Below are 13,969 nucleotides of genomic sequence, written 5' to 3'. Positions count from 1 at the left end.
ATATATATCTATATATAGATATTTATAGATATCTATCTATCTCTATATCTGTAGATATATATATATATATATATATATATATATATATATATATATATATATATATTGCAGTACACTCATGCACAGTCCACTGTGAGCCATTGTATGCTTATTGGTACATACAAGATCTAGCTGGTCTTAGAAATTGCGCTCATATACATTATGCGGTTTATTTACTAAAGCCGAAGAGTGCAAAATCAGTCTCACTTCTGCATAAAAACCAATCAGCTTCTAACCTCAGCTTGTCCAATTAAGCTTTGACAATAAAACCTGGAAGCTGATTGGTTTCTATGCAGAAATGAGCCTGATTTTGCACTCTTCAGCTTTAGTAAATAATCCCCTATGTTTGGTAATCACACAGCAGCTCATGCATGCAGCATATTGTAATAAAGGACTATGCATCTTAGCTACCTAGAAAAAATGACACATATTAGTATGTTGGAAAATCCATGTCTCTCATTAATTATTCTGCTGCTGTTTAATGTATTGTGTTATTTTTAATGAAATGGTTATGTGATACTTCATATAATTAGATTTGTGTTTGTGATAATTATGTTGGTAATTAGCATGTTCACATAACATTTGTATGTATATTCGTATTTTGGCTTGATTATTAAAGTGTTACTAGCTGATGTCATGTGCTATAAAGCCAATCAGATAACAGCTACAGTTCCCTAACTAACCTACTAAAAAAATCTGATTGGATGTTATAGAGTATATAGGATCATTGCTCTTTAAGATTTAGAGGGTCTTTCCAAAGAAGGTTAAAACCTCCAATATTATTTCCATAGTTGTATGTGTAGGGATTTCCCTAACTCCTGCAACCCTCATGTAAGCAGCTACAGAACAAAGTTCCTACTCTTATCTATATTTCTTGGAAGACATCTAAAGTTATCTTAAAACCATCTTAAATGTAACATTGGTTATATTCAAAAGGATGAAGTACAATCTCAGATTTGCCAGCGGGTACACTGCAGGTAAATTTTGAGATTGTGTCTCCATGGATCTACAGATTGAGAGAGCTGCGAGCAGCAGAGGGGTTAAAATCTTTTGGAGGCTTTTTATTAATTTTTTTTTGGAAGATTCATTAAATTCTTTAAAATTAACCTAATCTGGTCTAAAACTTTTCTAAGGGAAAATTCCTAAGATAAAAACACCTTGTGGTTCTTTCAAATTATGTTAGTCTTCAAATTGATCATTGTAAAGAACCTTGGATCCTAGGCCAAAGTTATATGTAGGGCCTCTAGAATAAGCCTTGCTATAGGCCCTTCATTAATATTTTGATACTACTATCAGATGCCAGAACATCAGTGAGTAATTGAAATTCTGGTATTTGACAGCTGAATGGCAGTAGATGAGTTCAGCATTTGGAGAAGTAAGGCTTGATTTAGATTTGAAAGAAGTCAAGTTGCCACGTACAGAACCTCCAAAGATGCTTCACAAGACTCGACTTGGAGACTAATACAGGTACTTGCAAGCACCACAATGTTACTGCACTTCAGCAAATGTATTACTATGTGAATGTTTTATGCTAGACCAGATTAACTTGTTAGTAACTTGGTGATAATTATTTAAAGAAGAGAACAAAAAGTGTCTGAGCAATGGAGGACACAGAATGTTTCATATAGTCTGTTCTCCTGTATTTATATAAATGTACCCGAGGACCAACCTTCTGCTGACATTCCTGCCACAAGTTATGTTTTTTAAATCTACATGTACGTTCATGATACAGTGTTTCTTTTCCAGTTAAAATGTACTTTACCAAAAGCATACTGTCAGTGGAATATTAGACTGAAGGTCTTTTCAGGGATGTGGTAAATTCCATATTCTCCATGTGACTCTCTTAAGGAGTTATTCCTTCTTAACGTGGTATTAAAACTTTAAAACAAAAAAAATATATATTGCAGCTTACCAGTCCTTTAATGCAGCTCTTGCATTCTTCTTCTATCTTTTTTTAAACTTTATTTTCACCTGGTAATGTGGCAAGTAACACACTTCCTGTCTTAGGGTGTCTCCATTCCAACTGAGACACCTTTGGACAGCACCATTGTCAATCTGGGGAGAGGGTAGTGTTAGATGTACTAGCAGATTTAGATGGAGTTGATGAACAAATTAAATCTGACCTCCGCCTGTGGGTAGAGTGCAGCATGGTGTTTCTCGAGCAGGGATCACAGAGGTCAGATGAAATAGAGCAATGTATTAAAATAGTTCCAACAATGCACAACTAGGCTCGGTGGGTAGGCAAAGCTGACCAGAGCCATTTACGACACTGTAACAGAGAAGCGTATTTTGAGATGATGCCGACAGCTTCAGCAACAAGGAGCAGGAATGTGACTTGATTGGTCCACACACATTTAGGGTTCCTAAATGGAGATAGTGTAGTCCCTGCACTTTTCCTACTCCTCTGAAACCTCTCCCTGCCAGACAGGGAACCTGTCTCTACACTAGCCACTCACACAAAGAGTGCAAAACCCAGGAGCCAGGGTCTTATATAGATTCTGCCCTGACCTAAGGTCCGAGGTCACATGGGGTGCCAGCATCCGATTGGACAGATATCTGCCTGGTGACGGAGTAATAGGAAGGAATAGAGGAACCAAATTCATCAGGACTTCCTTCCTCTTCTGCATTGTCGCTTATGTCGAGAACCACCTACAGTGTGGAGTACAGACTGCACCTGCCTACACACCTTTTAAGCAGTTTACAGCAGGAACTGTTTTTTTGGGGAGAAAGGTTTTACATAAATGAATACATTAAATAAAATAAAAAAAATAAAATAAAATAAAATAAATAAATAATAAAAGCTGACCATTGTAAGCACTCCTCAATCTTAAATGATTTGTCCCAACACTCTAACTTCCAATTTTATTGGGACAGCTCAGTCTTTTAAAGGAAGACAACCACCTCATCTAAGAATTGTTAAGCTGCAATATAATACATTTTCTGTTTTTGAGATTAATACAGCTTCAAACCGGGAGAAACACTTTTAATGATTCTGCAGTTCAAATCTATTTATCATGTTTAAAGGTGTTCTCTACTTATCACAGATGCAGGTTACAGGGGGGGCGGTAGCTGGATTCAATGTAAAATTTCATTGAAAGCGGGAAAACATGCTTTAATTCCATGACCCCTCAAAGACTATCAATCATGGTTTTTAAAATCTGTTCTCTCCACTTTGCTGAAGATATGTTGTTCCAGACATCATATATCTTGTCTGATTCCTTTGTATAAATGATCTTCTTCCTCCAGATGTTAAACAATAAGCAGATTTCATCTGTGTATACAATCTTCACTCAGCTGCTCACAGGAAGGAGAAAGCCATTTTGTAAAATTATGAATTTGTTGGAATAAGAAAATTATTCCAACATAGAGGGCACCAATGGGACTTCTGCCTGGTTTATTAGCATTGGCCTTTTCATCATACCAATATGCACCCTGCTGCCATCTTCTCCTAGTTGTATCAAAGTAGTTAGATGCAAGTCTATAATGTCCCTGTGGTCTTTGCAGCCAAACAGGTGACTGGCAGCTGAGGTTGGGAAGTGACAGTAGGAAAGGGAAGGGCTTGCTGTGTGTAACCATGGCATGTCTCATGCTCCCTTCTCCTCTGACAGCTCCAGATACAGGTTCAATGGCTTAACATCCTGTCTTGTTGTTGAGCAACTAATAGTAATGTGGAAAGAGATGGGCCTCAGAGAAGGGAGCAAGAGCCACAATAGCAAAGCATCATCTGCTTCATTCTCCAGACCAGATGAATTCTTTTACTTATGGATCCCTATTCTACAAATTTCCATCAAACATAACAGACCCTGCTTGGAATGTAGCCTAAAATGGATAAGCCAGCAGCTTATGACTTGCACAGTATTTCCAAAGCCATTGTGATGTTACTGTTTCCTTCTGGAAAAATGGCCAGCACACCAAGTGGCTGCTTTCACAGTGAATAGCGAAATCTGTGCTTAGACATACAGAACTGCATCCCATGTTCTTAGTGCATACACATACTTATCTCACATTCTGACAGCTTTTTTTTCTGCTCCAGATACATCTGATTTTTCTGATTCTTCATTATTACGGCTCCCTTAGCTTCCGGTGTCTATTCTGTGGAATGAAACTTAGTTTATTTAAGTATGATCATTTTGTCTTCTTGCTTCTTTGAAATTGTTGATGTGTATGCAATTGATTATTTATTGAAAAATTCTAAGAATATATATTATTCTATGCTCATTTCAGTATCTGCTTGTTTATTTCTGAAGGCAAATGCTTATCACCGTTTTCAGAATTAGATGTATGTAATGAACAATGAAAGCACAGCAGAGGTGAATACACAGTAGGTGTTTTGCAGGGACAGTCCTCGGTATTGATTATTTGTTACTGGAAATGTTTGATCTTGATTTCCAGATTAGTCCCTGGCTTTACACATTCATGTATTTTTAAAAGTTTCAGATTTTTGGAAAGTTACATTCAATACATGCTCTGACTTTTTGAAATTTGACTTTTGATTTTTTGAAATTTTATGTTAAAAGAGGAATTTTTGATGATACTAAAAGAACTGGTCTGGCCTACAGTCTTCCTAAATAGTATCAATGGCACCTAGTACAACTGATTCAATAACAAAATGTCCATGGAAAGAATGGTAATAAAGCAAACCTCTTCATACTTGACAAAGAGGTTTGCTTTACAGTAGGAGCCTTTATCAGCTGGTACTTATTCTTCACACGCTCGTACAAAACCCACCATGCCGTGTATGGGACCCTGCTTTTGCTTAAACAATATGAACACGGGAACAATGTTTTAAAAAAAAATATCACCACTTTATATTAAGGAGAGAACCAAAAATGGACCAAAATGCACTGTAAACATGTAAGATAAATACTAATACTTATGAATATGGTGGAATGTGTGACCCTCTGCTGCCATCACACAATACACTTATCTGTGCCTGAGCAGCAAATCACCAAAGCTGGTTGTGGTCACACCAGTATGTAGGGGATCATGCTCAGAAAGTTGATATTTTGGGCTTTCTGACAATGGATCCTGTAGGGGTGGCACACAAAGAAGGCAAATATGTTTATGGTCCTTCCTCAGTTTTTTGTTTTTTTTGTTTTATAGTGTTTTTTTTTAGATTTTTCAAATATATATAACATCACAACTCCAAAAAAAGGGAGGAAGTGGTTCTTAAAGTGATTCTAAAGGAAAGAATTAAAATAATAAACATGTTATATTTACCTGCTCTGTGCAATAGTTTTGCACAGAGTAGCCATGATCCTCTTCTTTTTGGGTCCCCCATGGGCGCTCCTGGCTCCGCCCACTACCGAGTGCCCCAATAGCAAGCCTCTTGCTATTGGGGCACTTGAGCAGGCTTGCTTCCAAGTGGCGCTATGTGTGCCAATGGCTCCTGCTGCTGTGTGAGCCAATAAGGAGAGAGAGACCTACTCTCATGCACATCACTGGATCGAGATGGGGTTTAGGTAAGTATAAGGGGGCTGGGAATAGAATACATTAAGGTAAAAAACCTTAACTAAGGTCAGGAACCTGGACTAAGTACAGGAACATGCTGGGTGTAGCTTATCTGTCTAGTCAAACAGGGTTCAGCTTTCTATGTATAAACCACCAAATATAGTTGTGCCAGTCCATCCCCTTGACATTGCTTAACGGAGCCCTAAAGAAAAATGCCTACCGGAGTATTCCAACTAGCCCATCCCCTGGATCCAGTTATCATCGGTACAAATACGTTTTTTGGTATAAATAAAGAAGTGGTTTACTTTAACAAGGCTGCATTACCATAGATATAGACATATCAAAATGAGTTTTAAATGATCATGGAGTCAAAGAGAAGGAGCACTTTTCTATTTTCTGGGTCTGACAGGAGCCAAAATCAGTCTCTTTGCTTTGTATTGCTTGTGACTAAACCACAGAGGACATTATAGGAGGGCAGCTGGGGATGATGAAAGAATATATAATTTCTCCTACAACTGTGTGATCAGTACACATGACATGCATCAGAGGTGCCGGTTCTAAGGCACAAGCAAAAGAAGCCAAATAGCAGTTTGCTAAAGATGTGTGTGTAGTGGAAACTGATCTCCTTGTTCTCTTTAAAACATCTTAGACCAGTTACCCTAAAACCTTTGCCAGCACTCCATATGTTTGTTTTTAATTTTCCAATGAAGTGTGTCTCTTTTATAGACATATAAGGGTATTTGTTTTCTAATTTCAAAACAATTATACAGACCACAAATATGTCAGGAATTACTGTGGTCACAACATGTAATATATTGTGCTGGCAATGTACCCTGTGTCTGCTGCTGATTCCTGAACTCTATAAAAACCCACAGAAGAGGAAAGAAGAAAAAAAGTGGCGGCATTGCTCCCAGTGATCATTCAGGTTTCTTATTGCATTCTCACAGAGAATAAACAAGAAATGTGGTTATTCACAATAATCAACCCTGCTTTGTTCCCATTATCTTTTCTCCATTTTTTAACAAATAGCTGCCTGTCTATCATTTGTTGTAGCACAAACATTCTCATTTTGAAGTATAATGGAGTTGCAATGAACTTTTAATCAATTGTTTCCTTAGAGAGATAGAAACTTGAATAAACAATGATACTATACTGGGGTTTTACTGCACAGTGCCTCTTCTTCATCCATCCACTTTTTCCTCATTACTACACTGTACTCATGACCCAATAAGCATTCTCAGGTAATCATGGGACCTAATTCTGCTCTGTTTGCTTCAGGGACTCTGAGTCCAAGGACAAACCAGTATTTTGGGACTGGAGTAGTGACTTTAGTAAAAAGATAATAACACAGAGGCAGATATAGTAGCTTTTCAACAGGTTACTGGACAAAATTTAACAGGTACAGTGGGGCAAAAAAGTATTTAGTCAGCCACCAATTGTGCAAGTTCTTCCACTTAAATAGATGAGAGAGGCCTGTAATTGTCATCATAGGTATACCTCAACTATGAGAGTCAAAATGTGGAAGCAAATCCAGACAATCACATTGTCTGATTTTTGAAAGAATTTATTTTCAAATTATCGTGGTAAATAAGTATTTGGTCACCTACAAACAAGCAAGATTTCTGGCTCTCACAGACCTGTATCTTCTTCTTTAAGAGTCTCCGCTGTCCTCCACCCATTACCTGTATTAATGGCACCTGTTTGAACTTGTTCTCAGTATAAAAGACACCTGCCCACAACCTCAAACAGTCACACTCCAAACTCCACTATGCTGAACACCAAAGAGCTGTCGAAGGACACCAGAAACAAAATTGTAGACCTGCACCAGGCTGGCAAGACTGGGACTGGGAATCTGCAATAGGCAAGCAGCTTGGTGTGAAGAAATCAACTGTGGGATCAATAATTAGAAAATGGAAGACATACAAGACCACTGATAATCTCCCTTGATCTGGGGCTCCATGCAAGATCTCACCCCGTGGGGTCAAAATGATCACAAGAATGGTGAGCAAAAATCCCAGAACCACACAGGGGGACCTAGTGAATGACCTGCAGAGAGCTAAGACCAACGTAACAAAGGCTACCATCAGTAACACACTACGCCACCAGGGACTCAGATCATGCAGACGCGTCCCTCTGCTTAAGCCAGTACGTGTCCGGGCCCGTCTGAGGTTTGCTAGAGAGCATTTGGATGATCCAGAAGAGGATTGGGAGAATGTCAGATGAAACCAAAGTAGAACTGTTTGGTAGAAACACAACTCGTCGTGTTTGGAGGAGAGAGAATGCTGAGTTGCAACCAAAGAACACCATACCTACTATGAAGCATTGGGGTGACAATATCATGCTTTGGGGCTGTTTCTCTGCAAAGGGAACAGGGCGACTGATCCGTGTACATGAAAGAATGGATGGGGCCATGTATCGTGAGATTTTGAGTGCAAATCTCCTCCCATCAGCAAGCGCATTGAAGATGAAACGTGGCTGGGTCTTTCAGCATGACAATGATCCCAAACACACTGCCCGGGCAACGAAGGATTGGTTTCGTAAGAAGCATTTCAAGGTCCTGGAGTGGCCTAGCCAGTCTCCAGATCTCAACCCCATAGAAAACCTTTGGAGGGAGTTGAAAGTCCATGTTGCCCAGCGACAGCCCCAAAACATCACTGCTCTAGAGGAGATCTGCATGGAGGAATGAGCCAACATACCAGCAACAGTGTGTGACAACCTTGTGAAGACTTACAGAAAACATTTGACCTCTGTCATTGCCAACAAAGGAAATATAACAAAGTATTGAGATGAACTTTTGATATTGACCAAATACTTATTTTCCACCATAATTTGCAAATAAATTCTTTCAAAAATCAGACAATGTGTTTGTCTGGATTTGTTTCCACATTTTGTCTCTCATAGTTGAGGTATACCTATGATGACAATTACAGGCCTCTCTCATCTTTTTAAGAGGGAGAACTTGCACAATTGGAGGCTGACTAAATACTTTTTTGCCCCACTGTATCACAATGTCTTGATGCTTCCCATGATGCTGCTCTTCCAAATGAGTGGCAAACCAGTTTCAAAAAGGCAGTCTGCTGGCTCAAGGAATTGGATTGCTCCTCACTTTCATGCTCACCCCTAATGCAGGTGGTCAGACATTATAGCTAGCTTCTGTGTTCTTCACCTATAGCAGCCCCCTTTCTCATAATGCAGGCATGTCCAAAGTCCGACCCGTGTTTCGGTTTATTACGGCCCCCCCTGGAAATTTTATATATTTATTTTTTGTGGCCCCCTAGGGCCACAAAAGATATATACCGTATTTATTGGCGCTGCCTCGGAGGGCACAAGGAGGGGGCGGGTCGAGTGCCATCAGATTAGATACAGGAGAATCTGCTGTTTACTTGGCGGTGTCTGTAATATAAAGTCCCGTCTCCTGGGCTGCCATTGGACGACTGTTCTATCATAGGAGGCAGGACTTTGCATTAAAGAGGCCGCCGAGTAAATAGGAGATTAATCTGTCAGCGCTCGTACCGCCCCCCTACCTGTCCCCTCCGAGGCTGCAGATGGGCATGGATCAGGCTGAAATGTGGCAATGGTAAGGCTGCATTCATGGCACATGTGAGGCTGCATTTATGGCACATGTGAGGCTGCATTCATGGCAATGGTGAGGCTGCATTCATGGCACATGTGAGGCATCATTCATGGCAATGGTAAGGCTGCATTCATGGCAATGGTAAGGCTGCATTGATTGCAATGGTAAGGCTGCATTGATTGCAATGGTAAGGCTGCATTGATTGCAATGGTAAGGCTGCATTCATGGCAATGGTAAGGCTACATTGATTGCAATGGTAAGGCTGCATTCATGGGAATGGTAAGGCTACATTGATTGAAATGGTAAGGCTGCATTCATGACAATGGTGGGGCTGCATTCGTGGCAATGGTAAGGCTGCATTGATTGCAATGGTAAGGCTGCATTCATGGCAATATTGAGGCTGCATTCATGGCAATGAAGAGGCTGCATTAATGGCAATGGTGAGGCTGCATTCATGTCAATGATGAGGCTGCATTCATGTCAATGGTGAGGCTGCATTCATGGCAATGGTGAGGCTGCAGATGGGCACTGATTAGGCTGCATTGATGGGCACTGACCCTTATTTTGCTTCACAGTTCTTTATTTAAAGTTAAATTTTTTCCTGAAACCACCCTCTTAAAGCGAAGGTGCGTGTTATACGCAGATAAATACGGTATATACAAATAACACGCCCAAGCTCATCCTTAGTCCTGAGTGACACTCAGGGATTCATTGGGGCCACAAAAGATATATATATATATATATATATATATATATATATATATATATATATACAAATAACAGGCCCAAGCTCATCTCTTCACCACACACAGCCACAAAGGCAAGAGAATTCTTGTTGGGCAGTGTATTAGTGCTCGGACGAACACACTTAGACCGAATTTTAATGGTTCAAAGAATGTCAGGCAAAATGGTTGTTCACTTCATCAAATCTGGCCCTCTTTGAAAAAAAAGTTTGGACGCCCCTGCCATAAGGTAAGCAGGCCTACCAGTACTTGTTTGCCCCCAGGTCTTATACACAATGCTACAGTGCCTGGCCACCACACTAGGGCAAGCGCAAACTGAGCAAAGCAAACAGGTACTTGCAATTGTCAGACAGGCAGAGAGGTTCAATGAGAGTCTAGGTACAAGGCAGGCAGAGTTAAGAGAATAGTCAATATCCGATCCAAGGTCATAAACAGGGGAATCCAAACAGCAGAGCAGGGCAGACAGACAGAGAGCTTGAACATGTATGCACACGCTATCACAAGCATGAGACTGCAAGCTTGGCTGGCTTATATCAGGTTTGGTCTCCACCCATAGTCTGGCCACATCAATCACCTTGCAGTTCGACATACAGACAAGGAGAATGTCATAGCCAAAACCAAGATGCTGGAATGAGGCGCAAGAGTGCTGAATCATGGCTGATTCAGAGTGTCCGGCATTGAAATTCTGCCCCCCACTCACCCACCTGTCTCAAAAAAGGTAGAATGCTGGACCAAGTTATTGTCTGGCATTTGCCGCTTGTGCACCAAAATGGGTCCTATTGAGCACAGTAGTACATGTGGCTCACATTAGAGCACCTGGATATCCTTATTACGTCATTGCACCTTTACCAGAGGCTAGATTGCTGGATATATATATATATATATATATATATATATATATATATATATATATATATATCAAAATTGGCAAATCATACATAAATAATTTGGTAGATACATCTAATATATATACACATCAGATGCAACATAAACATATAAACATAGGGGGTTATTTACTAAAGGCAAATAACATGTTAGCTTGTACATGACTGGATGATAAAATCAGCAGAGCTTCCCCTCATTTCAGATCTTCCCCTCATTTCAGATCTTGCCCTCAGTTCTTCAGCGACTGCACTTCCAAGTGAACTTTCAGTGCACTTTCAGTGCACTTGTAGTGCAGAGTGGATTTGCCTTTGGTAAATTAACTCCATAGTGTTACATAGACATGCGAGGTACAGGCATACCCCACTTTTAAGTACACAATGGGGTTTATTCACTAAAGCTGGAAAGTGCAAAATCAGTCTCACTTCTGCATAGAAACCAATGAGCTTCCAGGTTTTATAACCAAAGCTTAATTGAACAAGCTGGGGTTAGAAGCTCATTGGTCTCTATGCAGAAATGAGCCTGATTTTGCACTTTCCAGTTTTAATAAATAAACCCCATTGTGTACTTAAAAGTGGGGTATGCCTGTATAAAAGAGTAGTATCCGAGATAACAGCATGGGGGGAGGGGGGCCTGGAGAAGGTGAGGTCTTAGAAAATAGGGATGTTTCAGGGTACAAGTCCCTTTCATCAGAAGAGTCCATTACTTTTTATTTATCATTATTTCTAAAGGGTAACTCCACTTTTGTGGGAAAAAATAGCAAATACAAAAAATAATTATTTAGCATATACAATTGCTACACAAGTCATATTGTACTTGAATATTATTTAAAAATAGCCTTTTCTTTTCAATCTGCAACCCTGTAATTTTCTGTAAAATGCAATGCATTATGGCTACCTTTAGGTATTCTGTACACACCTTCCCAGAAATGTCATTTTCTGCTTGTGTGATTGACTTACTGATTTTCCCGGAAGTTTGCACAAACATTCAAATCAGATTTTGAGTATCTCCTGCAACAAAAATGTTGTTTTTGGTGAGATACTCTCAAAGGAAAATCACATCTAAAGGGATGCAGACCCTACCACATTCCTTATTAGAGCCATGCAGGTACAGAAGCTGATCAATAATTATAAAGTCACTCTCATACACATTCTGTTTGCACTTGGACACAGAAAAACAAGCAGCTATTACTTCAGAATAACAAAAGGTAGGAATCTGCAATAAAATTTGTTCAAATCCTTGCAATGCGCATAGATCACCCAGAGGGGAATGTTTTTTCTCAACAAAAGTGGAGTTACTCTTTAATATGGGCGCGATCCTTTATGCTATACCTTATTGTATTAAAATATGATCAATTTGTTTTATTTAAAGGTATATGGACTAAATGAAAGAACACATGACTGATAACAAATTGAAGGGAAATAACATGATTATTGCCATTACTTATTTTTCTACAATCCATGACTGCTGCAGAATGAAAACTGATGGTAAAGGCAAAAAGATGTAGCACCCTCTTGGATAGGCTGCTAGGATTGTTAGGTAAATGTAGTTCTTTTCTAGTCTGGCTTCTCTGTAGTCATTGGAACGGCCGTTGATTTCTTTTAGCTGTTCTGGGTCTCACAGGTTGCTGATTTGACTATTTCCCCCTGCTTTCTAGAGGCTTCTGGAACATGGGGAAGGGAAAGTCAATTAGGTGCCTTAATATTTATTGCATTCCAGCCAAACCCTGAGTGGGCTGGTCCAGTAGGTGGCTGGAGAAGCTGATAAACAGAGTAAACCCCGGAACAGCAGGGTCTTCCTATTGAAGGCATTCCACCTGTTATTAGACCCCAGATCTCTCCTCTGCACTCCAAAGCAGCCAATCAAACTGAGATTGGTTTGATCGCACGCTTTATTTGCTGGTAATGGCTAGTAAACGAACAATCAAAACCAGAAGTGAAGAAATCCCCGCTGCTTCCAGTTTTATATACTATAGGGAATATCTGGGAATGGAAGTTCCTCCTTCATCTCTATAGTCAGCCAGTAGAGGCCCTGAGCTTCCTGGTGAGATACCTGGAAATGGTGGTGAGCAGAGGCGGGGTCCCTCTTTAGCTGCTTGTAAAAGCTGTTTAGCTGCTTGGATCACTTTTATCAGAAATGGAAACCCTGGCTGTTAAGCAGCTGCAGTCACCATCCAGATTTCACCACCACTTCCCAAGGATGTATATATAACCACCTCGGTTGGGAAGTGTTTAAAGTAATATTAAAGGGCTTTTTTGCCTTCTCACCAAGTTGGGTGCTGTAAAGGTTAGCCTTGCAATAAAGGACATCCACACAGATATATCTTCAGTCAGTGTATGGTTTACTGAGCAATAGCACTGCACTGCAGTATACACTGGATCACAAAGCATAAAAGGCAGAGTGACAAGATCCAAGAATTAATTAGGGTGAACAACAGTGCGCTAAACTCAACCTACTATTTGTGATGCAATAATATTGGTATATAAATATATAAATATATATGTTTTAAAATGCTTCAGATCTTTGTGACAAACAATATTTCAATAAATAAAGTGATAAAGTAAAAAAGGGCAAAAGAGAAATACATCATTGCACCCTTTGAAGAATATGTTACATAATAACATTGTGCAATGTTGTATTTCTCTTTTGCCCTTATGAGAACCTATGCACACTGAAATCCTGAAAAGTGAAAGAAGCTGGCAGAATTTTATGAGTGAGGGATTGATTGCTGTTGGGACTGCTGTGGTCAGGCTGTCCACATCCAGGTGGTGTCCTTTAATAATTTACTTTATACGGAGAAATTTACATATATTTTTCACTTTATCATAAATACTTTTTTACTTTATCACTATCTTTATTGGAATATTGTTTGTCACGAAGATCTGAAGCATTTTAAAACATATATATTTATATATTTATATACCAATATTATTGCATCACAAATAGTAGGTTGAGTTTAGCGCACTGTTGTTCACCTTATTTATTTATTGTCACATGGTGTCAGAGCACTATATTTAATTGGTTGCTGCTTGAATCATTTATTCATCTACTATTTTTTTCATATATATAATTTTTTGTTTTTTTGGATATCCATACCAGCGCTTTAGTATATATAATTTTTAAGATCCAAGAATTAACACATGGTTTTTATATGGCATCTGTTACATGGTATCTTGGGAATATATCCAGTGGGAAGGGGGAAACTGATTATCTGATATACCATTGTAAGGGTGCACCTTTTCACCTGTGCGCATGTTCTCCTGAACCTGACTCTGTGCAT

Source organism: Aquarana catesbeiana, linkage group LG06, assembly GCF_042186555.1.
Source record: "Aquarana catesbeiana isolate 2022-GZ linkage group LG06, ASM4218655v1, whole genome shotgun sequence".
Lineage (NCBI taxonomy): Eukaryota > Metazoa > Chordata > Amphibia > Anura > Ranidae > Aquarana > Aquarana catesbeiana.
This window is presented reverse-complemented; position numbering follows the sequence as displayed.